The sequence below is a fragment of the Cupressus sempervirens genome, chromosome 7 (assembly GCF_028749045.1).
Source record: "Cupressus sempervirens isolate cs-2001-9-10 chromosome 7, ASM2874904v1, whole genome shotgun sequence".
Taxonomy (NCBI): domain Eukaryota; kingdom Viridiplantae; phylum Streptophyta; class Pinopsida; order Cupressales; family Cupressaceae; genus Cupressus; species Cupressus sempervirens.
The window spans coordinates 381669865-381696440 of NC_143124.1; the positions used below are offsets into that span (position 1 = coordinate 381669865).

Genomic DNA, 26576 nt, shown 5'->3' on the forward strand with positions numbered 1-26576 from the left:
ATAATATTTCACGTAAAATTTAGTTGCATATTTTGTTGAATAATTAACTAACTTAATAAATTTATTAAAAGGGAGAGATACATAGAGGGGCAGAGAGTGCGGGATAAGACGGGGGGACAGAGGGACAGAGGGAGAGAGTGTGAGAGAGAGAGAGAGAGGCGCTTGTGTGTTCCTGCATCTGTAGAAAGGTGTCTGTTGATGTGTGTTTTATGACTCACCAAACAGTAGAACGAAATACTGAAATATCTTATCCTCTCTTGAATATATATCTGTCTATGACCTCATCAAGATCTTCAAATGTCTCCTCCCCAATTGAAAGTATTTTCCAAGTCGAAGATAGCTAGCAAAATCCTTTTGGTCTTTTCCTCCCTCCACAATATCCTTGTGTGCATAAACTCTATTGAAAATGTTCAGTGTTAGAATCAAGTGAGTAGGCCCTTTCAAGCTTGGACGGATAATACTCTCCCCTGGCTCTTTATCTATTAGGAACTTAATGGTTTCATTCTCTTGTTCACTTCGTGAAATGGAATCCTCTTCCGCAAAATATGGATCCTTAACCTCCTTATCCTTATCCTATGCACCCTGATAGTTATCATTCTTTAGTGAACTCTCTTTGCAAGTTAACTCAACTAGGTACTTCACTTTTGTCATAGTTTTCACTCAACAGGTAAGGATGCTGCCTTCTGCAATTTTTTCTAAAGGATCTATATCTAGATCATCAAAAAGCTCCTCTTTCAATATTATTCATGTCAAGCTTGATTCCAGATCACAAATTATATGATGATTTTGGACTCTGCGGGGACAATTTTTCCCATTAACAAGGTCTCTTCATTTTCTCCAGTCAGCAGATAAAATTCCTCATCCTGGGATGGCTCTTTATATGGCGATCTCAAATCCTGAAATCCATGTAACAATTCACTCTTTATGTCAGGAAGGGTTTCCTGCTTTTTATTGGATGTCCATTGCTCCACACTTCTAGCATATTCATTAATATCAAGGGCATTTAACAGATCAGGATATTTTTTGACATGCTCAACAGCCATTTCTTGTGTTTCCTCATCCATATCATCTATATCATGTCCAACTTCTTCACAATATATGTCCTTAGCCATTTTCTTGGCAAATTCATATGACTTTGGATGAATTCTAGTAATCATCCAATGGATCCATAACATGGTTTTCGGATGCTGCTTGTCCATTCCCTCTAACCCTTAAAAAAACCAATAGCATTTATAAAGACAAGTCGCTTCATAGCCTCTACAGTTGGTTGTTGTAACTATTACCTGCTCAATAGCTTCATACTTTTCATCTGGAGTAAGGAAATGTTCCAGTGAATGAAGCTTCAATGATAATATTTCTTTGCCAAGACTATATAATGTTGCAACCATGGCCAATGGATTCTGAAGATACCGACCAAGAGCCACAACACGCCTCACAATCCCTCTCTGTGTCGGTAACTAGTCTTAAGAGATGTGAGAATTCTCATATAGTGTAGGCAATAATTCATCTACATAAACAACATTTATTGTGTCCAATCCTTCTGCCAAATCACATGGATGAACACAAACACAGGGAGGGATAGAGAGAGGACACAAACACACATTTAGCGGCTAAGTCACAAGGTTCAAGTTTCAATTCGAGTTCGACAATTATGAAGTTCGGATGAACTTGACAATAAATTCAATTTGAAGATAAATTTGTCTTCCACAATTTTTCAAAAATATATAATATATATGATCACAATTTCCAACAATGGGACAAAAAATAAGTTCGTACAAATGATTGCATGTATGATTATTTTTTACTTTTCTTTGCTAATAAATAGAATTAAAATAAAAAATAATAATTATTTAATTTATTATTGACTAACAAAATAAAACTGTAAATATTCAAGAATAAAAAATAATAATAATGTAGTCTAATTATAAATAAATTAAATCATAAATATTAATACTTTACTCATTCTAATCCTTGTGTTTCACTAATTAAATAAGATTAAAAAAATTTACATCAAATTCCAATTCCAATTAGAAAATGAACAACCAAACGCAACAAAAAGATATTCCTAGTCATATTCTGTTCCAATTCCAATTTCTAAATTGGCAACCAAACGCAGAATATGGATTTGAAAATTCATCTTCCGTGTCAACCAAACGGTCCAACTATCTTCCTAAAATACATAACCAGGTTTTCAAAAACCTAGTTATCAGATAACCTGGTTATGAGAAAAATTCATCTTCCCCAACCAAATGGGGCCTATATTAAAATGCCTCAAATGTGCATCCAGTGAGAAAATAGTCTAATGCTTGGTCGATAATCCGTTTTAATATGTTAAAAGCCACATAAACTTTTATCAGCTCCGAAATTCACAGCTGCTACACTTCAAACGGTCCAGAGGATGACAATTGGGCTACGAACGATATGCATTCCACCTTGGATGCATTCCCACACAATCTCTCCGGACTCCCCATCTTCTCTCCCTTTCACTTTGCTTTCGAATGTCACATTATAACTTGCTCGCTCATTCCTTTTCTTGAACACCAATGTATCTGGCTCCACGCTCACCTTCACGTTTGGACTGTTCTTCACCCGCACTTTGTACACCGCATTGTCACCGCCCACGTTGGTCACCGTCCTCCTCTTCACCTGAGCACGCTCTCCATACTCCAATATCACAGAGAAAGATGGGTAGTTAAGATCGACACCTGATTCGATCGATTTGGGGCAAGGGGGCCATTTGTGGGTGAGTAGTGCTATTTGCTTATTGGTGTACATGTTCTGTCCGCACAGATAGTTGTTGTAGTCCTGAGGCCCCAAATCGTACACCAGCCCCGGCTCCAGCGCCGCCCTTGGATTTAACTGACCTGCACCCATCGCAAAGGGGTCCGCGGCTCGCAGGGTGAGCGCATCTTTGATGGGCTGCTTTGCGTTGTCGAGCGTGGAGGCCGTCGTGAGGAGAGCCGATTTCATAGCCGCAGGACTCCACGTCGGATGCGCAGCTCGGATGAGCGCAGCGGTGCCGCTGACGTGGGGGCACGCCATTGAAGTCCCGGAATGTATCATGAAGCCGCCGCCAACAGCCGCCAAGATGTTAACACCGGGCGCAATTATATCGGGCTTAAGAACTTCCGGGAAATTAAGGCTCGGACCTCTCGAAGAAAACCCGGGCACGATAGGAGCCGTCTTTTTTCCCACGGAGGTCAACCCCGTGGGATTGATCGTGGCCGTGGGCGCGGCGGTGCTGTTGACATATGCTTTTATCTTTTCCGCCGCTGTAGAACTCACCTTCGTAGCCGGCAAATATGGCTGATCGATGGGCTTATCATTGTCTCCCACAGGGATCAATGCTGCTGCGCCCGCCTTCTTCACAAGCCTCGCTTTTTCCGTCGAATTATCGCTTTGCGAAGTACAGAGCACAAGTTTACCTTTGAAAATGTGAGGATCGAGACCCCGGTCAACGCAGAAATCGTAGAGCAAAGGCAGATTTTGAGTCCCTGGTCCTCTGTAAAAAGACAACCCCTTGAAGTGCTCCCCGTTTCCGAGGCTTAGAAAAGAGAGAAACTCTCGGTCCGTACTGCTGGCGCCCACTGTGGTCATCCACGGTGCCGTGTTTTTAACAGAAGATGAATTTGGCCCATCGTTTCCAGCAGAGGCGGAAACGAATACACCCTTCTCCATCGCCGCGAACGCTGCCAGCGCAGTGTGATCCGCGTAAAATGGTTTCTCCAACAGGGGGCCAATCGACATAGAAATAATGTCAACACCATCTTGGACAGCTTTTTCCATTGCAGCAGCTATGTCGCTCGCATCGCAGCCGCCCTTCTCTCCCCAGCAGACCTTATAAACAGCCAGTCTCGCCGCAGGAGCGATCCCCATAGCCGTTCCCTTGCCAAAGCCGTTGTAGTTGGCTCCCCTTACAGCGGAACCCACAGCAGTAGAAGCAGTATGTGTGCCGTGGCCATAGCTGTCTCTTGGAGATATGAATTTTCTGTTGCACATGGATGAATCGAATCGGTCTCCGCTTTCACACTCGCCCTTCCATCTGGAGGGAACGGGGCCGAGACCCTCGTCATGGAAGCTCTCACTCTCGGGCCATATCCCCGTGTCCACCACGCCCACTATCACATCTTCACCCCGATTCAAATGCTTCGCCCACAGTCCTCTATCATCGGTAAGGCCGAGAAAGTGAGGTGAGTGCGTGGTATGAAGTTTAATCAGAGCCGATGGAATCACTGCGAGACAGCCATTAACGCTCTCCAAAGCTGCAGCCTCCGCACTGGTCAGTTTGGCCGCAAAGCCATGGAGGACTGTGTGATAGGTGTACAAGAGGACACCTGGATCTAATTTGGAGGCATTGGAAGTGGCCTGGGTGAGGATTGAATGGTACCAGTGCTCGTGCAAACTGAATTGCGGGGGTTTCATGGATTTCAACATATGGACGATGTATGTCTTTTTTCCGTTGACACTTGCTGCGGTGGATAGGAAGAGCAGCAGAAACGCTAGAAGCGCGGAGAGGGGGGAGGTCGGGCTACTCATTTTGAGTATTGAAGAAAAACGTTGGGTGTAGGGAATTACATGGCCGCGAGGGGTTATTTAACAGGAGTAGCAGGCTCTAGTGGGCCGAAGCAAAGTCTTGGTGGAGAAGAAAATGTGGAGATAAAAGTTGGACAGTCTGACGATAACAAATGAGGAAATTGAGCATCCGAGAAAATGTGGAGATAAAATCGTACAATACTTTTTGTAAAGGATGATAAAGTCTACAATCCGACGGTAAGGAACGAGGAAATTGAGCATCCGACGAAAGCGGGAAGCAAGGCAGAAAAAACAGAGCAACGTAACAAGACTTCTTTGCCTCGAGGTTTCCGAGAAAAGATGGAAAAGAGTTCGAATCTTAGCGCTCAAAAAATGGTTTCTTTTAAGTAATTTTGTTTAAAGTAAATAAAAGTGAGTCAAATGTGATGCATGTATAGCAAATTTGGTTTCGCGGAAAGTTCATGTTGGGGTGTAAGCATCAAAGTTCGTGCTTCTTGTCTGAGGTAAGATTCAAGTGAAAACTTCATTATATATATTTTTTTAAACGAGTAAAAATTATTTTCTCTGTGGTAGAAAGAGGGTTCCTTATGTTGAATTAGCTATAGTAATACAAGAGGAATAGAAGCTCTTGTTCTAATATATTATTTTATTAAATTTTGGTGAAGTCAAATAGCTATAGAAACTGCATGGAACCATTTGAAATGTATAAAAGAAGTACACACACAACATTTTTGTATAAGAGAGATAAATCCCAATAAGAACACTACTATGCAATGACAATTATTCATCATAGTTGCATTGATATGTGTACTAGAGGTACTTGTTCTCACTAGCCTTTATATATAACTTGTGGATTACTTGTGTATAGATGAACCTTAATGCTTCCTCAACACTCTAATCCTAACATACAACATAACTTTCCTTCAGCTCCTAACTATTTGAAACTACCATATTTTGTCAAATGGCATGTAAAACTCATTCTATAGCAGGTTTGCATGAAATTTAACATAACCCATATGATATTTATTTTTTGCTAAGTTGGATGATTAGAGTGTCATTTACAACTCCAATCCCCTATTTCACCATTACACAACATTCCATGCACCATTAAGACTCACAAGTATGAAAATGGATAAGGAATGATTTTCTCATAGATGTTTGTCATTCCCAAAGAGACAATTCTCATATAAAACATATAGGACAATGAGAACTATGGTATGATCAATCTCCACACAATCTAATTTGCATGACTTTCTCTTTGCAAGCTGATTTTCCTAGTGACCAATCTAATTTACTAGCTTCTTGAACAATATGTGGAGAGGCCCAAAAGTCCATATTCCTTGGAGCCATTTTGTTAGACAATCCATATGCCATGCTTGTGTTTCCAATGTTTCAAGCATTTCAAACATGCAAATGGAAACCTAGAACGAGAAAACAAGTGGGTAGAAAATATTCGTGTTGTATATTAGAAACATAGAAACAAACTAAGCAATGATAAGTTGTCTATTTCCTCATTAGAATATGGGTTTGAAACAAGATGAGTCTTTAGGGCAGCTTGTGACATATTTAAGTAGAATGCAAAAATCCACAAAATAGACAAATAAGAATGTAAAGCTTGTGATAAAATGATTAATATTTGTTTATATTTCTACAAAAATTTATATTTGTCATATTATTTTTGAATTGTCTTCCTCCATTTCACCAAAATAAATATTCATCCCCACTTTAATTATCTAGGATAGTTGAAACCAAACCTTATTATGAATTTTGATGAATAGTTAAGGCAAAGGGAACATCTAAAAGAAATTGACATATTTCAATACATATTTTTTGAAAATTTTATATTTAAATATACAATTATGAAAAGAGTGAAAAGATATATATCCATGCATAGTTTTAAGTTAGTTATATATCTCTCCTTCCTTCTTGTTTCTCTTTCCTCTATTTCTCTCTCGTACCATCATCTTTCCCTCTCCTCCCTTCCTCTTCCTCTCTCCTCAATTTCTCTCTCCTACTAGTCATCTTTCTCACTCCTCCCTTCCTCTTTCTCTCTCCTACCATCATCTTTCTCTCTCCTCCCTCTCATTTTTTTCTCTCTTTCTTTATCCTCCCTCTCTTTTTTCTATCTCCTCCCTCTCTCCCTTCCCTTCTTTTTTCTCTCTCCTCCCTATCTCTCTCCTCACTCTTTGTTTCTCTCTCCTCCCTACCTAGGACCTATTATTAGTGATGAACTTCTCACATAAGGCCATGTATAGAAATGAATAAATTAATTTGCCATAACCATTCATTAAGATAAATTTATCATACAATCTCTTTGCTTTTAAGTTAAACAATATATTAATGTTTCTTTAAACAATATAGATCAATAAGCATATAAGATTGATGTTCATTTAAATCTATGTTTTAGATGTTCATTTAATTATATAGTTAATTATAGTTTAATCTCTCTCTTGCCCTTTTTGATATATTTTTAGTTAAAGACGTAGTAGATGTTTGATGGTTTTAAAGATAGTAATTATATTTATGTTTTAGATTTAGAGATGAATTAAATATAAATTAATCCTGGTTTGAACCCTAACTAATACATAATCCCAAACCTTACCCTAATTCTAAAACTAACCCTAAACCTTAAATGCATAGAACTAGATAATAATCCTACCATCATCTTTCTCTCTCCTCCCTTACTCTTTCTCTTTCCTCTATTTCTTTCTCCTACCATCATCTTTCTCTCTCCTTCTTTCCTATTTCTCTCTCCTACCATCATCTTTCTCACTCCTCCATTCCTCTTTCTCTCTCTGACCATCATCTTTCTCTCTCCTCCCCTTTTGTCTCCTCCCTTTCTCTCTCCTCCCCATATTCTTTCTCTCTTGTTTCTCTCTCCTTCTCTATCTCCTCCCTTCATCTTTATCTCTCCTACCATCATCTTTCTCTCTCCTCACTCTCTCTTTCTCTCTCCTCCCTACCTAGGACCTATTATTAGCAATGAAATTCTCATATTTAAGTCCATGTATAGAAATTAATAAATTCACTTGCCATAACCATTCATTAGGATAAATTTATCTTACAATCTCTTTGCTTTTAGATTAAACAATATATTAATGTTTCTTTAAATTATATAGATCAATGAGCATATAAGATTGATGTTCATTTTAATTTATTTTTTAGATGTTCATTTAATTATATCGTTTATTATAGTTTAATCTCTCTCCTTCCCTTTTTGATATATTTGTAGTTAAAGACGTATTAGATGATTTTAAAGATATAATTATATTTATATTTTAGATTTAAAGATAAATTAAATATAACTTTATCATACTTTGAACCCTAACCATAATCTAATCCTAACTAGAGTCATATTACTAGAGTTTGAACCCTAACTAATACATAATCCCAAACCTTGTACCCTTATTCTAAAACTAACCCTAAACCTGAAATACATAGAACTAGATAATAATCCTACCATCATCTTTATCTCTCCCCCCTTCCTCTTTCTCTCTCCTCCCTTCCTCTTTCTCCCTTGTGCCATCATTGTTTTCACTCTTCCCTTCCTCTTTCTCTCTTCTCTATTTCTCTCTCCTACCATCATCTTTTTCTTTCCTACCATCATCTTTCCCTCCTCCCTTCCTCCTGTCACCTACCATCATCTTTCTCTCTCCTACCATCATCTTTCTCACTCCTCCCTTCCTCTTTCCTTCTTCTACCATCATCTCTCTCTCTCTCTCTCTCTCTCTCTCTCTCTCTCTCTCTCTCTCTCTCTCTCTCTCTCTCTCTCTCTCTCTCCTCCTTTCCTCCCTTTTTCTCTCTCTTCTACCATCATCTTTCTTCTCCTTCCTATCTCTCTCCTCCCTACTTAGGATGTATTATTAGAGATGAACTTCTCATATAAGTCCATGTATAGAAATGAATAAATTCACTTGTCATAACCATTCTTTAAGATAAATTTATCTTACAATCTCTTTGATTTTAAATTAAATAATATATTAATGTTTCTTTAAACAATATAGATCAATAAGAATATAAGGTTGATGTTCATTTAAATTTATGTTTAAGATGTAACTCATTTATTTAAGTAGTTAATTATAGTTTAATCTCTCTCCTCCCCTTTGTGATATATTTGTAGTTAAAGACGTACTAGATGATTAGATGGTTGTGAAGATGTAATTATATTTATGCTTTAGATTTAAAGATTAATTAAATATAACTTTATCCGAGTTTGAACACTAACTAATACATAATCCCAAACCTTGTACCCTATTTTTGAAAACTAAGCCTAAAGCTCATATGCGTAGAACTAGCTAATAATCCTACCATCATCTTTCTCTCTCCTCTATTTCTCTCCTACCATCATCTTTCTCTCTCCTCTATTTTTTCTCCTACCATCATCTTTCTTACTCCTCCCTTCCTCTTTTTCTCTCCTACCATCATCTTTCTCTCTCCTACCATCATCTTTCTCTCTCCTCCCCTCATCTTTCTCTCTCCTCTATTTCTCTCTTACCATCATCTTTCTCTCTCCTCCCTTCCTTTTTCTCTCCCCTCTATTTCCATCAGCATTCTCACTCCTTCCTTCCTCTTTCTCTCTCCTACCATCATCTTTCTTTCTACTACCACCATCTTTCTCTCTCCTCACTCTTTTTTTCTCTCTTCCTCTTTCTCTCTCCTACCATCATCTCTTTCTCCTCCTCTTTCTCTCTACTACCATCATCTTTCTCTCTCCTTACTTAAATTAGTATCAACCTAGATGATGAAATAGATTTCCATTTTTCAAATTAGTGCTAACCTAGATTTCTCTCTCCTCCCTTCCCCTTTTTTTAAAATATGTATTAAGATGTTTAAATAGTTTTAAAGACATGTAATTAGATTTATGTTTTAGATTTTTTTAATGAAAAGTAATTTTGTGAATTTTTATGTTGTATATATATATATATATATATATATATATATATATATATATATATATATATATATATATATGTATATATATATATATATATATGTATATATATATATATATGTATATATACATATGTGTATATATATACACATATGTACATATGTGTATATATATACACATATGTACATATGTGTATATATATACACACATATATATATGTGTGTATATATATACATATATATATATATATACATATATATATATATATATACATATATATATACATATACATATATATATATATACATATATATATACATATACATATATACATATACATATACATATATATATATACATATACATATATATATATATATACATATACATATATATATATACATATACATATATATATATATACATATACATATATATATATACATATACATATATATATATATATACATATACATATATATATATATACATATACATATATATATATATATATATATATATATATACATATATATATATATATACATATACATATATATATATATACATATACATATATATATATATATATATACATATATACATATATATACATATGTATATGTATATGTATATGTATATATATATGTGTGTATATATATATATGTGTGTGTGTGTGCGTGTGTATGTATGTGTGTATGTATGTATGTATATATACATATGCATATTCTATTTCATGGATGACATATTTGGTGAGGACCCACCCTCACCCCCACCATCTCCACCCCCACCTCCACCCCGAACTCAATGACTACCTAGTCTTCCTCCACCACCTACCCTCAAGGAGTTACATGAGAGCATGAGAAGTAACATCTGTGACCTCATGCAAGATATTGAGACGCTTAAGCGTGAGACACATCATCCCCCCAAACTACTTTTCCTTATAGATAACATGCAAGGCATTGTACACTTTGTACAAAACTTAAACTATGGGATGGATAGCTTTTGAGCATGGAGGAAAGACATGTATTCATTTTATTCTAATGGCATGTCTTATAAATAGGTCCATGACTTGATAATAAATAAATGTCATTTAGAAAGATATTTGAAGAACTTGAAGACTGTTGACAAGATAAGTGACAAGAAGCCATGTATATCTATTAGATGGTATACACACCCTTGGATATGAGAGCAATTTTTGGAGTGGTGGTTGATGGTATTTTCCCATACACCACATGCTATCATGAGGTGCCCATGTACTTTCTTAGGAAGTTATGGGTAGAGTTTGAATTGGGTTTGAAACCCAATTATTTTGATATGAAACAATTTCAAGGGGTCAATAGAGGTATACCTCAGGATAGGCCTGGGGAAAATCTTAGGGTTAATACTAGGAATCATCCATGCCTAAGACTCTTGTTCCTCTTCTTGCACCAATTGTTCCAGCACCTATCTATCATCATGCAATGTTCTTTGCTCTTAGTTCATTGAATGCCATTTCAGAAAATGTAGTATAGCAGTGGATGCAGCGAGGGATATTTTTCCCCTTAGACACATTTGTAATAGTTGTGGGGATATATTTAGAGGCCTCTTAGAGTGATCTAGATACAAGATAGGATGCCCAACCCATTAAGGGTAGTGATTTTGATGATGAGGCATATGTTGCTCATGGTGGTGGTGATGATGAGGTGTATGTTTCTCATGGTGGTGGTTGTGATGATGAGTCATATATTTCTAATGGTGGTGGTGGTGATGATTTTGATGTGCCATAATATGTTGACCTTCTTTGTGTGGAGGAAGACAATCAAGAGCATTAGGTAAAACTTTAATTATATATAATTTATAAAGTACATAATTAATTACATTCTACATATGCATAATTGTATGAACCATAACGTCTAAGTGATTTTGAATGAATAGAGGATGAATGATATTGTTCATCGTAGGAGACAATATAGCCTTTTGTTGAGGCCTTCAAGTGTTGGCATCCCTCATTAGGTATGCGCTTTGAATTAAATTAAAAATAATATACATTGGAACTCAAATTTAATAACATGTGCTAATGCATTTTTTTGTCAGATTTTGTATGGATTGTCATCTATTATATAGCTAGGTGCTTCTACAGTTATTGATCCATCTACTAGTGAGGCACAACCTCAAATACCTACACTATACACTTTTAAAGAAATGCTATTTTTGTTGGAATGCTTTAGAATAACTAAGAGAGGGGGTGAATCAGTTATCCAAGGTCCACATGTATAGATAAAACTTTTTAGTATTTAACAAATACATGTGTGTGCATTGATCTTCCGTTATCTCAAACCATAGTATATTATAGTCCAAAGTCAAATGAAATTTGTAGAAATGTAAACGTGAAATACTAATGCAGTGCAACGAAAGAGAATCCCCAAAGGAGATGTCCTAGCCCCCAGCTAATAACCATACAACAGAAATAGAATAAAAATACATGATTTGCTACCAAATCACAATAAATTATTCATAGATATAACTGATTGCATGCAATGTGTCAGGCTATAAGGCCTTCTTGGTTATGGCCAAATAAAAATCAAGTAATAGTTCTAAAAGATCCCTCAAGATCCAATCCAAAAACTATCCTAGCTAGTCCACATCTATAACACACAATCTAGATGAAACCACCAAGGAAATCTCAACTTGTGCTCGCAAGCTCACCAAGCAATCTCCTTGCTTTCCAACCACAACCCTAGCTCTACTCCAACTTTATCCAAGATCCAAGTGTAAACTACCTCACATTTGGCGCTTTGTCCACACACTCACAACTTCATTACAACCCACTATAATCTGCCTCGCATTTAGTGTTATGTCCATAGACTCAGGAAAACTCACCTTTCAGCTACTCCCACACTCACTCCTCCTCTAAATGAATCACTCCATCATGAATGACTGAAAGACTCCACAAGACCCCCCTACTTATACCCAACAAAGCCACAATTCAGCCTAGCAATTGCAAATTAAATAAACCTAACATTAAATACTTGAAGAGCCATAAGGCGGCCTCCAACAATAATTAAATATCCAAAATTTGATACTTGAGAAAAATCGCAATATCTCCTAGCTTCGATTGAATTAGAACTTCTGCTTCACAATGAGGGTAGTAATTTAGGTCCTCTACAATTGCTTAATATTGCTAAGGCTGATTCATTAAGGATATCTTCACGAATTCATCCTAAAAGTCATGCACAGAAACCCATTGCGCAAATTGCCAAAAATCAATACTCCAAGAGAATTGCCATATCTACCAACTTATAATAAATTAGGACTATTGACCTTAACCAGAGATATTACTTTAGGCCCTCTTCAATCCTTAAACTTCATAGCCTTTGAATTGTTGTGGAAAATTAGTTACATGGCTCGCAATAGGAACCCAGAAACCAAAAAACATAGTTCTAGCAGTAAGGTAAAATGGCTCAAACTTCAACTCAATCCATCCAATCTCTGTGCAATCATGAGGAAGGTTCTCCAATGTGTCTCTAACACATCCCTAACCATGAAAATCACAACTCCACCAAAATCCAAGCTCGATGCTCCTACATCAAACTCCCTAAGTAAATAGAAATGTATGTCCCATACTTTGATGCCCAAAGAAAGATCTACAACCGAATTTGTCTTTACTAAAGGCTTCAACTTCATCAAAGTCAATAGAAAAAAATTTAAAATCAACCATCTATGCTTTATCCACTGAAACATCAGAATCAAATACATATCAGTAACCCAATTAGCATGCTCACACCCAACAATAAATTGAACATAATGCTTCATTGGCAAACCCTCATCCACATCAATAACTAGTGAATCCATACTAGAAACAAAAAACTCCATATCAACAATAGCATGTAACTCCTCAGCAAAATATGCCAAACTCTCAAAACCAACCTTCTCATTGCTCACAATAAGATGCTCTGCAATACATAACTCACCACTAATAGCAATCAGATCATCCATGACCAAGTGCTCTACAATCTCCATGTTAGAATTAGCCAACTGATCATGAAAACCAACCTTTGTGCCAGCATCAACAAGGATATGAATATCTTTGGCAACAACCTATAGCTGCTCTAAAAGTTCTATATCAGACTCCACAATTTGATCAACAATACCAAACTCTTCAACCTTGACCTTGCTATGCCATCTTCTCTCATGAACAAGTCTTCTAATGTCTAGACAAATCTCTTTTAGATTGGTAGACTCCAACTCCACAAACATCTATGGAATTGCTTCCTCATCCTATCCTTATCTCAATCAGTTGAACTAGTTTCAAACCGAGCAACCTCCTCCTTAGCTCAACTAGCCAAACTAGCTTCAAACCAAGTAGACATCTTAGAAAAATTCCCCTCCACCACATCACAAAGATTCATAATCATCTCAAAGTCCAATCCTCTCAGAGCCATCTCCCAAGATCTTCTTAAACCCTCTACAAAAAATCCTTCCCACACTCCTTGTGACAACCTTGAATTGTTTGCAAGTTAGATCGCAACCTACCACCTCACATGAACAATCACGGACTACATCACAAGTCTAGGACCATAGATCTACAATACACAAACTCTTTTTGATCATGCCTCAACAAGATCAAACTTCCATCTTTGCATCCATTTATCCATCTACAAGCCCTCTATAACTGCAAGTTAGAACCATGATTTGATACCGAATCATAATAAAATATTCATAGATATAACTGATTACATGCAATGTGTCACGCTGTAAGACCTTCCTAGTTAGGCCAAATATAAAGAAAGTAATAGTTCTCCAAGATCCCTTAAGATCCAATCTAAACACTATCCTAGCTAGCCTAGAACTATAACATAATAGCAATCTAGAAGAAACCACCAAGAATATCTCAACTTGTGCTCACAATCCCACCAAGCAATCTCCTTGTTTCCCAACCATAGCCCTAGCTCTACTCCAAATTTATCCAAGATCCAAGTGTAAACTATCTCACATTGGGTGCTCTATCCACACACTCACAACTTCATCATAATCTTGTTGTAAACTGCCTCACATTTGGCACTCTGTCCATAGACTCAGGAAAACTTGCCCTTCAATTGCTCCCACACTCACTCCTCCTCCTTTGAATGAATCACTCCATCATGAATGACTAAAAGACTCCACAAGACCCCCCATACTTATACCCAACAAAGCCACAAATCAGCCTAGAAATTAAAAATTAAATAAACCTAACAATAAATACTTGAAGAGCCACAAGTCGGCCTCCAACAGAAATTAAATATCCAAAAATTGATACCTAAGAAAAATCGCAATATCTCCTAGCTCCAATTGAATTAGAACTTGTCCTTTGAACTAAAGGTATTACTTTAGGTCCTCTAAAACCCCTTAAGTTCACTAAGTTTGATTAATTAGGGATATCTTTGGATTCATCCTAAAAGTCATGCACAGAAACCCATCGCACAAACTACCAGAAATCAATACTCCAGGAGAATTGCCATATCTCCCAACTTATAATGAATTAGGACTAGATACCTTAACAAGAGATAGTACTCTTTTAGCAAACTATTCTTTAGAATTTTTTAGTGAACTATGCTTTAGACTTAGATGGTAGCTTTATGCTTTTTTCTCTAGACTTTAGGTTACTTTGTAAAAGGTTTTGGGTCCTTTAAAACTTTTTTTTACTTAATGAAAATAAGATATTACTCTAGGCCCTCTTCAATCCTTGAACTTCATGGCCTCTAACTCATTGTGAGAAATTAGTTACACAACTCGCAACAGGCATCCAGAAACTAGTAAACACAGTTCCAACAGCAAGGTAAAATGGCTCAAGCTTCAACTCAATCCATCCAATCTCTATGAAATCATGAGGAAAGGTTCTCCAATATGTCTGCAACACATCCCTAACCATGAAAACATAAATCCACCAAAATCCAAGCTCGATGCTCCTGCATCAAATGCCAAAAAATCATTCACACAATTTGACACAAGGATTTTATGTGGAAACCCAATTTGGGAAAAACCACGAGTAACATGCTACCAATTTTCACTCTTCTAATGTGAGCTTTGTGAGAATCCAAACCTATTAAAGCTTACAATTCACATTGTTAAATGTGACCTTGGTAAAAGGATTTCAATCACCTTGTTAGGAGTGAGCCTTGTTAGAGGACTTTAAAACATTCCATTAGAATGTCACCATGTTAAAGGATTTACTCATGATTGTTAGGTCAACTTTAATCCAAAGGATTTATCCAAACTAATATAGTTGTTAGAAAATAACAGTATGAATTTATCTAATTATAAAACAACTCACTTGCAAATTACAAATCTCTTATTCAATTTTCCATTCTACTTAGCATTCTATCTCCTTTGTCTCTGACTACTTGTTCACCCTTCAAAGCTTCACCTCCTTAAGCCTTCATGCTTAGTATGCCAAATGTAGGTTCATTCCTTTGGCCACCAAATGAAACAACACCTCAAGACTCCTTGTCTCTCTCTAGCTTGCACTATGACACTTTGCTTATGGCATGTTATCTCCTTATATAGAGAATTTAGATCTTTTTCTGCTTCGCCACAATTGTCCATCTTAGGGTTAGGTTAGATTCATCGAATCTACCCTCTTTTCCATTTTGTTCCCTCAAGAAGCTTCCCTTATAATCCTCTTCAAATTCATTTCAAAGTGGTTTATCTTGAATTCTATATCACCATATCATCATACTCATCTTCCACATGCTTCACACAATTTAAGAAATCAACTTTGTTAGCTCATATTCATCAAATCTTTGGTTAAACTCATTTTACTAGCACTTAGCAATAACATGTTGTTTACTTGGCAATAATTATTTTTTGATGCTTGGTCAACACTAGGTTGCTCGGCATACACTTAGTCTTACTAGTGCTTGACACATATTAAACTTCCTTCACTCGACATCTACTAGATTTCTCTTTGCTCAGCACATACTAAATTTTTTCGATCGCAACTAACTTTCTTCTCGTCCTTACTGACTTGCTTGACTTCCACTATTTTCTTAGTTAGGCTTGGTAGACATTTTTTTTTCTTAGCCTTCTTCTTATCTTTTCTTAAGTATCCTTTCATTGTAGACTTAAGTAGATAAATAATACACTATATCATCAATGTCTTACTTAGTCTTAGTGCTCCTTTTATACACCATATAACTCAGCTTTTCTCTAGTTACTCTTGTTATCCTTTCTTTTAAAATCCTCTTTACCAATCAATAAAATGATATCATTCACACTAAATTAGCAATTATCTCACAACAAGTAGTAGGCCTGACATTAGTGACAAAATAATGATTTTTCTATGATAGATTTCATCAATCTTCCTCGTTTCTATGCTTCAGCAATATTCTTCATTTCAATAATCTCCCTCTTTGGCATTGATGGAAAACCAACACCAACAATAATACCACAATGAAACTTAATACCTTGTATTGAGATCTCTCCATCTATCAGTATATGTCCTTCTTTTGTATAGGCTACAATCTCTCTCTTCTTCAAATATTTAGTGTAACTCTACCTCTTTCTGATCTCTCTCTTTTTTCGTACTAACTCTCCCTCATACTTATAGTAACTTTTAGTAAACTCTCCCCCTTCGAAAAAAATGCCAAAGGCTGGACATCTTTTCATGTAGATATCAGTAATTCAAGTTCTACTTATGTCACCTTACATGTGATTGTAAATCTTCTATTTTAGCTCCTTTCTTACTTCAGGTAGTTCCTAAAGTAATATCCACTACATCAAGTTGAAAAATATGTCATTCAACTCAGTTGATGTAGTGCACTATTCTTGCTTCTTAAGTAGCTTTGGATAGGGGTATCACCCCTAGCTTACCTCAAAGATATTCATGTGCATCCTTAGGTAAAGCTTTTGTGAGTATATCAGCTATATGTTCCTTTGTATTCACATATTACATTCTCACTTCTTTGTCTTGAACCAACTCTCTCAAGTAATGGTACTTAGGTATGTTTATAGCACTTGTATTATCTTAGTAAATTATCATAGGTTCAGTGATTTCTTCCATCATTCCTTTGAGTAACTATTTGATCACACCACATTTGTGCAATTCACTACATCCACCACATATTCAGCTTTAGTAGTAGATTGTGAACTACAGTTCTATTTCTTGCTAGTCAAGGTAATCAATCTTTTTCCTAAGAAAAATGCTCCACCACTTGTACTTTTTTTGTCATTAATGTTTCCAGTCCAATCAACATCTATATAGGCTTTCAATTCAAACTTGTCATTTTGCTTATGAGGTTAGCTTCCCAACAAATCTTGACATCTCCCTTATTTTTAATGTTGTTGATTTATACACATTCCATGGAGATTTTCCAAATACAGATGATGTATAGGGAGTGGATTGGTAACATCATCTTTCCAATAAGAAGAAGGAAAAGATTGCCCAAATTCTTGACAAGCAAACTACCTCCACAAGGCATGGCTAGCATAACAGATACCTAATATAGTGGTACGAGTTACCTAAAATAGAGAGTACATGGTTATCTACATGGGCACTAATGTAGTTAGATCTAACAAGAGTGTAGCAATTCACAGACAACAACTTGCAGGAGCTATGTTTCTTTCAAGAGGGGAGAATGATGGATCAACTTTTGGGAGTCATAAATTTTGACTGAGACTTGGGTTTTCTCTCAAGTTTTTACAGTGGTTTTGAAAGGGGGACTTTGATGGCTCGACAAATTAGGTCTGCTCCATTGTGTCTAGAAGAATTTACTTTTTAGGTCTTAGAAAATCCGTTTAGACTCCCAAAGCTTAATTTTTCTAATTTTTGTCTATTACTTAGAGTTTTTTTTTGTAATAACTTTGAATGGACATTTCTAAATTCGAAGATTAGTTGGAAGGTCAAGTTTTCATAGCTTAAGGAATGTACAGTTTTATTTGCAACTTTTTAGGATTTAATTTCAAAGGTTACCTAAAATGGAAAAATTGAAGATTTGTTAAAATCTACCAAAAAGGGTAATTTTCTATTTTTTTCAAATTTAGAAAGTTCTTATTTATTTAAGAAGCAAAAATTGATGTAGAAGGAGGTTAGTTATTGAAAGATATTTGAGTTTAAGAATATATTTGTTGCTTCCGTATTTTTCTATATGTTTCCCTTTTGTAGAATGCATTTTAGTTGTAGTTAGGTACTTGGGTACTACATCATAGGCCAAGGGTAAAAGGAAGTAATTTAACATTATTCATGAAATTCTAGAATTTAGTGAGGATTTTTTATTGAAAAATGTTGAGTCTACCAAGGTTCTTAATTATTTCTTTTTGTAATTTAGTGGCTCTACGACCCTATTTTCCTTGTTTCGATATGGATCATGTACCCTATTTTATCTTTTTTCAATTTAGCTACTTCTTTTTTGTCCTTGTTGTTGTTTAGTTTCTTTTGTTATGAACTATCTTTGTTTTTAAAAGGGTTTCATTTTCCCTTCAAAACACATTTGCCTTGATAAAAAAAAAAAAGGTAAGTAGTCTAAATTAATTATATTTGTATAAATACATTTTGTTGGATAAGCTTAGACTAAGTTGAAAATAAGTTTTTTATAATTCATTTACAACATTTTCTCATATTGAGAACATTTGAAATTTTTTTCTATTTTTTCTCATAACATTTGTATTCTTTCTTAAAATATTATTAAAATATAGATAATAATGAAATTAAAAATTAGAGTTTTTATTATACGATATAATATATTTTCCTTTTCTTACTTTCTTATCCAATAATGAGTTGTAGAATTTGATTCAATATAATTAATGAAATCAAAAGGCATGCATTAAATAAAAATCAAATTTTATATTTTTCTTAAAAACATACTTAATATTTTTAAGGTTATGTCATTCTCCATGCTACGAAGCATGATAAGTCTATCAAAGCATTCTACTAACCCATCATTTCTATGGTGAATAGAGAATGCGATAACAATGTTGTCATCAAAGGGTTGGTTGAGAGCAGAGGAAATCGTCATGTTGTAGGGCCAAATTCATTTATTTTTGAAGCATGCAGCGTCCAGAAAATTCTTATTCATTGATTTGTTAACTATGAAGCTATCCAAGGCTTCAACGAAGTGATATTCGTAATTTAGATTATTGTGATTATGAAATTTCTCTAAAAATTGATTGTGCTGAGGATTTTCTCCTTTTATTATTACTGTGAAACTTGGAATTAATATTCTAATAAAAATTAGAATTCCCCAGTAAATGGTGATTGTGCAAATGATTTTTTAAAATAATTTGGCATACTTGGAATTGTTATAGTTTTTAGAATTTATGTGTCAATAATGTTTGTGTGTTTTTTTTCATTATTCATTACTTACTAATGGTTATTGTGAGTATACACACACAGAGGGAGGTGTGTGTGTGTGTGTGTGTGTGTGTGTGTGTGTGTGTGTGTGTTCTTTCTTTTGGCCTTTTTCTAAAAATAAATGGTTATGGTGAGTATGAATTATTGCATATTTAAGAAAATGGCATTTTTAGGAGCAATATTTCTTATTTAGTCGTATGTTCATAATTTTTTGTAGGAATAGAGCTAGTTTGAATTTTATGATTCATTTGAAGTATTCTTTAGTCTTTAGAGGTTTTATAGATTATCAACATTTGGTCTTTGCAATTCATTAAGAGGAGGTTTGTAAATATATTTCATATAGAATATTTTATGTCTAATTGTGAAATAAAGGTGTATAGAATTTGTAAGTAGAAAAATAAAATATAGACATTTTATGACTTTGACAATAAAAACTTATTATTCCTAATATTAAATTTTTTTTACAACAAATTGACACATTTTACCTAGTAACATTATGAAACCATGAGAGAGTGTAGGATTTGTAATAGGAGATGTTTTAGTAATTTTATAATTATTTTTTTAAAATAGAATGGAATAGAATAGAATTAGACATAGCCCGAAAATTATGTTTTCTATGAATAAAATTTTATTTTTTTATTTTTTTGATTTCTAGAGTATTTAGAATCTTCTTTACAATCGAAGATTTGTTTATTTATGTACGAAATTTATTTTTAAAAAATTATTGTATGTATCAAACCAACAATTTTTTTAGATTTCTGACCTTAAATTTTAAATCTTTATAGACCAAAAAACAAAAAAACAAAAAAAATCATTTCTCTACCATATTTCCCAGTTCAAGTCAAGCACCCCAGCTGCTTCGAAAAAAAACTGGTTTGAAAATGCTTGCAAAGTAGATGTTTCCGCGTGAACGTATCCCGATATCCTCTCTTGTGATCAATGTCTACCCATGTAATTTTCCCTTCATATTATCTACGTGACCAAGACTTTTCATTGACATCGAAGTCTCTTCTATAGCTAATATAAAGGAATCCTCCCTTTCTAGTAGATACAATCCCTGCGTCTTTATTCATCCCCTCCTTCTGGGTTACTCATCACCATGTCCATCGCCATGCCCATCGCCACGCTGGCAACATTGCTCCTCTTCTTCCTATCCACCACAGCAAGTGGCAATGAAAGAAAGGCACACATCATCCATATGTTGAAATCCATGAAAACTCCGCACTTCAGTTTGCATGAGCACTGGTATCGGACTTGAATCGGGGAGACGATGTGATAGTGGGCGTGGTGGACACGGGAATATGGCCCGAGAGTGAGAGCTTCCACGACGAGGGTCTAGTCCCTGTTCCCTCCAGATGGAAGGGCGAGTGTGAAAGCGGAGATGGATTCGATTCATCCGTGTGCAACAGAAAACTCATCGAAGCAAGATTCAATTTTTCTGTGGGCTGGAAGTCGCACGTTGGCGAGGATTGCGTATCAGCAAGAGACAGCTATGGCCACGGCACGCATACTGCTTCTATTGCTGTGGGTTCCGCCGTAAAAGGAGCGAGCTACAATGGCTTTGGTAATGGGACGGCCATGGGGATGGCGCCAGCGGCGAGAGTGGCAGTGTACAAGGCTTGTTGGGGAGTGGAAGTCAGCTGCGATGAGAGCGACATAGCTGCTGCCATGGAAAAGGCCATCCAAGATGGTGTCAATATTATTTCTATTTCGATTGGCTTCCCGTTGGAGAAACCATTTTACGCAGATCACACTGCGCTGGCAGCGTTCGGGGCGATGGAGAAGGGTGTCTTTGTTTCCGCCTCTGCTTGAAACTCTGGGCCTTTCTCAGCTTCTCTTACCAACGCGGCACCGTGGATAACCACCGTGGGCTCCAGCAGTATAGACAGAGAGTTTCTCTCTCTCGTGAAACTCGGGAATGGTCAGCTATTGAAAGGATCCTCGCTTTACAGAGGAGACGGGATTCAAAATCTGCCTCTCATCTACGAGTATTGCACCGACCTTGGTGTCGATCCGCACATTTTCAAGGATAAAGTTGTGATGTGCATTTCCAATGAGAATTCCATGGAAATGGCCAGGCTTCTCAAGGACGCTGGAACGGCGGGAATGATATATGTGAACCCCGAATTATTCGGTGCCGCGGATGTGCCTTTCGATCAACAATTATTGCCCGCCACCAGTGTGAGCTTTTCGACGGGGGAAAAGATAAAGACCTATGTTAACAACACGGCGGTGCCTACGGCTGCAATCAAACCCACGGGATTGACAGTGGTGGGAAAAGCAATCGCTCCCATCGTCGACGTGTTTTCTTCGCAGGATCTGAGCGCATTATATCCAGACGTTCTGAAGCCGGATCTGGTTGCGCCAGGTGTCAACATCTTGGGTGCGTGGAAGGAGGGAGGATTCATCATAGCATCTGGGACCTCGTCGTCGTGCCCCCACGTCAGCGGCATCGCAGGGATCCTACCAGCCGCGCATCCGACGTGGAGTCCCGGGCCAATCAGAGCGGTTCTGCTGACGATGGCCTGCACGATGGACAACACAAAGCAGCCCATCAAAGATGCGCTCACCTTGCGAGCTGCGGACCCGTTTGCAATGGGAGCGGGTGAGGTAAATCCAACGGCTGCCTTGGAGCCCGGGTTGGTCTATGATTTGCGCCCTCGAGACTACGTCAAATATCTGTGCGGTCAAAAAGTGTACACCAGAAAGCAAATAGCACTATTTGTTAATTATTGTTAGTTGGACAGCTGTTATTTCTGACCAGGAAATAGCAGTAGTATATATGGGTAGCTTGGACAGCTGTTCGTTCTTATCTATGTATAGCAGCAGTAGTTATGATAGCTGTTTGTCCACTTGCCGAGAATTAGTAAATGGTTATTGTTTACTAATTTTAGTGATTCTTTTTGGACCCCTTGCAACCAATTCTATTATTGGCTGTCGAGTAGTCTTGATCTCAGCCGTTGGTTTGATTTAATCTCGGTTGTTGGTTTTTTCAATAGGGTAGTATAAAAAGGGTCATTGGGTCATTTGGAAATACAAGTTTTTGAGAAGCATTTTTCAGTGATAGCAAATTGTCTTGCAGTGTTAGCAAGGGCGCAGTGTTAGTGTGGGGATAGCAGTGGGGAATATCAGCGAGAGAAATTAGGAGGTTGTCGGAGTTCTGCCAATGAGAGGCAAGGAATTTTGTATCTCTTGATTTGCTAAAGTTTAATATAATTCTTCATTGTGTTGTTCATTTCTTTCCGTATTATATAAGTGAAGTTGCAGTTGTGTTATTTTTCAATATTAGCTGGGAATTTGTTTTCAGCAGTTTATTAATCGTTTACGATAGGAGATTGATAATCAATGACTGCAATAGTTGATTTTTCACATGGTATCAGAGCGTTGTTAAGGGTAGAAGAGATTTGCCTTAGGAAAGAAATTTTGATCTCTTTAGATTTATTATTGCTTTAATCCCTTGAGATGGCTTCAGCTGGTTTGAGAGATCAGGATAGATTGGATGGTGCCTCAAATTTTGGTGTCTAGAAGGCCAGAATTTCTTTCTTGTTGGAAGAGAATGGTATCAAGAATTATGCTACCAGTGTTGTACCTGTACCAACGGATGCAACCCAACTTGCAACATATAGAAAGGACGATGCCAAAGCGAGGAGGATTATCCTTGATGGTGTCAAGGATCATATTGTTCCACATATCGCAGAGCTAGATACGGCGAAGAAGATGTGGGACGCCATTTTGAATCTATACCAGAATGCTACCACCAACAATAAGTTGATTCTCAGAGAGAAGCTAAAGAATATCCGAATGAATCAAGGAGAAGACGTCACAAGTTACCTCACCAAGCTCGAACTTGTCAAGGACGAGTTAGCAAGTGTTGGAGATAGCCCTAGTGATGACAAGATAGTGAGAATAGCCCTAAATGGGTTTACTAAACAATGGAGTGTTTTTGTTCAAGTTGTCAGTGGACGAGATACTTTACCAAGTTGGGATTGACTATGGACTGATTTCACTCAAAAGGAGTTTAGACTAAGTCTTGTCAATGGGGCCAACAAGAGTTAGAAAAATGAGGTGGAACAAAAGAATGTTTCTCTAGTAGGTAAAGGGAAAGCAAAGAAGGGATCTAGCAAAGAATCAAATTCACAAAGTGAGAAGAAGAAGGACCTTTCTAAGGTCAAGTGCTTTGGATGTCACGAGTTTGGCCATTATGTCAGTGATTGCCCAAAGAGGAAAAAGGGTAAGAAGAAGGTGGTAGCTTCAGCAAGTACGGAAGAACTCTCCAGTAGAATGGAAGATTAGTTTGGACTTATAGCTTGTATGGTTAGCTCAACCTCACAGTGTGTTTGGTATATAGATAGTGGGGCATCATTTCATATGACAAGAGTTAGAGAGTACTTCTCCAGTTACAAGGAGGAGAACACCAACATCCAGATTTCTATGAGAAACTTGTCCAAACTCAACCCTATTGGGAAAGGGACTATTCAGTTTCAGAGGGAGAATGGAAAGATAATTCCACTTCATGATGTGTTATATGTGTCAAGCTTAGGTATGAATTTGATTTCTATATCTGTTCTTCAGGATAGGGGGTATAATGTACTCTTTAGAGGGACAAATGTGTTGATTAAGCACAAGGATTGGAAATCATCCATAACTATTGGAGTTAGGAGTGGTCGCCTTTATAGATTGCAGTTTGATACTCCTAAGGCACTCATGAGCAACAGTAATCCTAGAGATCTTGGAGAGCTATGGCATAGGAGGATGGGCCATATTCATCATGGAGCACTTAGATTGCTTCATGAGATAGTGACAGGTGTTTCGGAGGTGAGCACAGAGCATGGCAATGTATCTAAGGAGAAGGATGTAGATCCCACTTTATATAGACAGTTGATTGGTTTGCTTATGTATTTGGTCAACGCTAGGCCAGATATAGCATTTGCAGTTAACTCTCTTAGTCAGTTCATGGTTGAATCAAAGATAATGCATTGGATAGCGGCTAAGCATGTGCTACGTTACTTGCGTGGTACAGTCGAGTATGGGATCAAAAATGTTCGAGGTGAAGGTACCAAGTTGATAAGCTATACTGATGCAGATTGGGCAGGAAGTACAACGGACAAAAGGAGCACTTCAGGGTGTTGTTTTAGTTTGGGGTCAGGAGTTGTATCTTGGTTCAACAGGAAGTAGAAGTCTATGGCTCTAAGTTTAGCAGAAGCATAATACATAGCAGCTAGCATGGTGACATGTGAAGCTATATGGCTTTAGAAGTTGTTAGTAGTCTTGTTTGGTCAGAAGGTTGAGACTACTATGATACATTGTGACAATCAGAGTTGCATCAAGTTGTCTGAGAATCCAATGTTTCATGATAGGTCTAAACATATAGATATCAGATATCACTTCATCAGAGATTGTGTACAATGAGGTATTGTTCGACTACAATACATACCTACAGATGAGCAGGTAGTAGACATTCTGACGAAGACTTTGGGAAAGACTAAATTTATCTTTTTCAGAGATAAGATGGGTGTCATGCAGAATAGCTTCCTCGCTAAGAGGGAGTGTTAATTATTGTTAGTTGGACAACTGTTATTTCTGACCCAAAAATAGCAGTAGTATTTATGGGTAGCTTGGACAGTTGTTCGTCCTTATCTATGTATAGCAGCAGTAGTTATGATAGTTGTTTGTCCACTTGCCGAGAATTAGTAAATGGTTATTGTTTACTAATTTTAGTGATTCCTTTTGGACACCTTGCAACCAATTCTATTATTGGCTGTCGAGTTGTCTTGATGTCAACCGTTGGTTTGATTTAATCTCGGTCGTTGGTTTTTCCAATAGGGTAGTATAAAAAGGGGTCATTGGGTCATTTGGAAATACAATTTTCTGAGAAGCATTTTGCAATGATAGAAAATTTTCTTGCAGTGTTAGCAAGGGCGCAGCGTTAGCGTGGGGATAGCAGTGGAAAACATCAACAAGAGAAATTAGGAGGTTGTCGGAGTTCTGCCAGTGAGAGGCAAGGAATTTTGTATCTCTTGATTTGCTGAAGTTTAATATAATTCCTCATTGTGTTGTTCATTTCTTTCCATATTATATAAGTGAAGTTGCAGTTGTGTTATTTTTCAATATTAGCTGGGAATTTGTTTTCAGCAATTTATTAATCATTTCCGATAGGAGATTGATAATCAGTGACTGCAATAGTTGATTTTTCACACTACTCACCCACAAATGGACCCCCTACCCAAAACTGGTGGAATCAGCTGCGGATCATAATTACCTGTCTTTCTCTATCATATTGAATTATGGAGAGCGTGTTCAGGTGAAGAGGAGGACGGTGACCAACGTGGGTGGCGACAATGTGGTATACAAAGTGCGGGTGAAAAGAAGTCCAAATGTAAAGTAGCGAACAGGCAAGTTATAATCTGACATTCAAAAGCAAAGTGGAAGGGAGAGAGGAGAGTGAATTCTCTGGATTCTGGTTTGAAGTGGAGGGTGTCTCTATACGTAAAGAGAGAATAGGTACACTAACCTAAGTGGTAGCATATAAATAATGCCCAGATTATCTATAGTGAGGATGTCGATATAAAACAAAGACTCTGCATGTATTTATGTTAACATAGCAAGTGTGGTATTTGGTGTATGTCGTTGAACCATTCTTGTTCCGAGGGAGACAATTCTTTCCAATGACTCCTCTAAAACAAATGAGACGGAATTAAATACTATAATAGCTATATGTTAAAGAATAACTTTTTCTTGGTGCTTTTCTGCTTTATGTAATTTTGTTTTATGAAGATAAATGTTTTTTTTTAGTAAAAAATATTAAGTTAAATTTGGAGTGCCATGGAATTAAATTAGAACGCTGAG

General features: G+C 36.7%; 2 pseudogenes across 1 annotated transcript; one reads left to right on the top strand and one right to left on the bottom strand.

Moving 5' to 3' along the window:
* Positions 1-1995: 1995 nt before the first annotated feature.
* Positions 1996-4642, bottom strand: LOC149547075 (subtilisin-like protease SBT1.7 pseudogene; annotated as a pseudogene). The gene has a single exon (XR_016353823.1). The product of XR_016353823.1 is annotated as a subtilisin-like protease SBT1.7 pseudogene (transcript).
* LOC149547076 (subtilisin-like protease SBT1.8) lies at positions 4576-26245 on the top strand (annotated as a pseudogene).
* Positions 26246-26576: the final 331 nt, after the last annotated feature.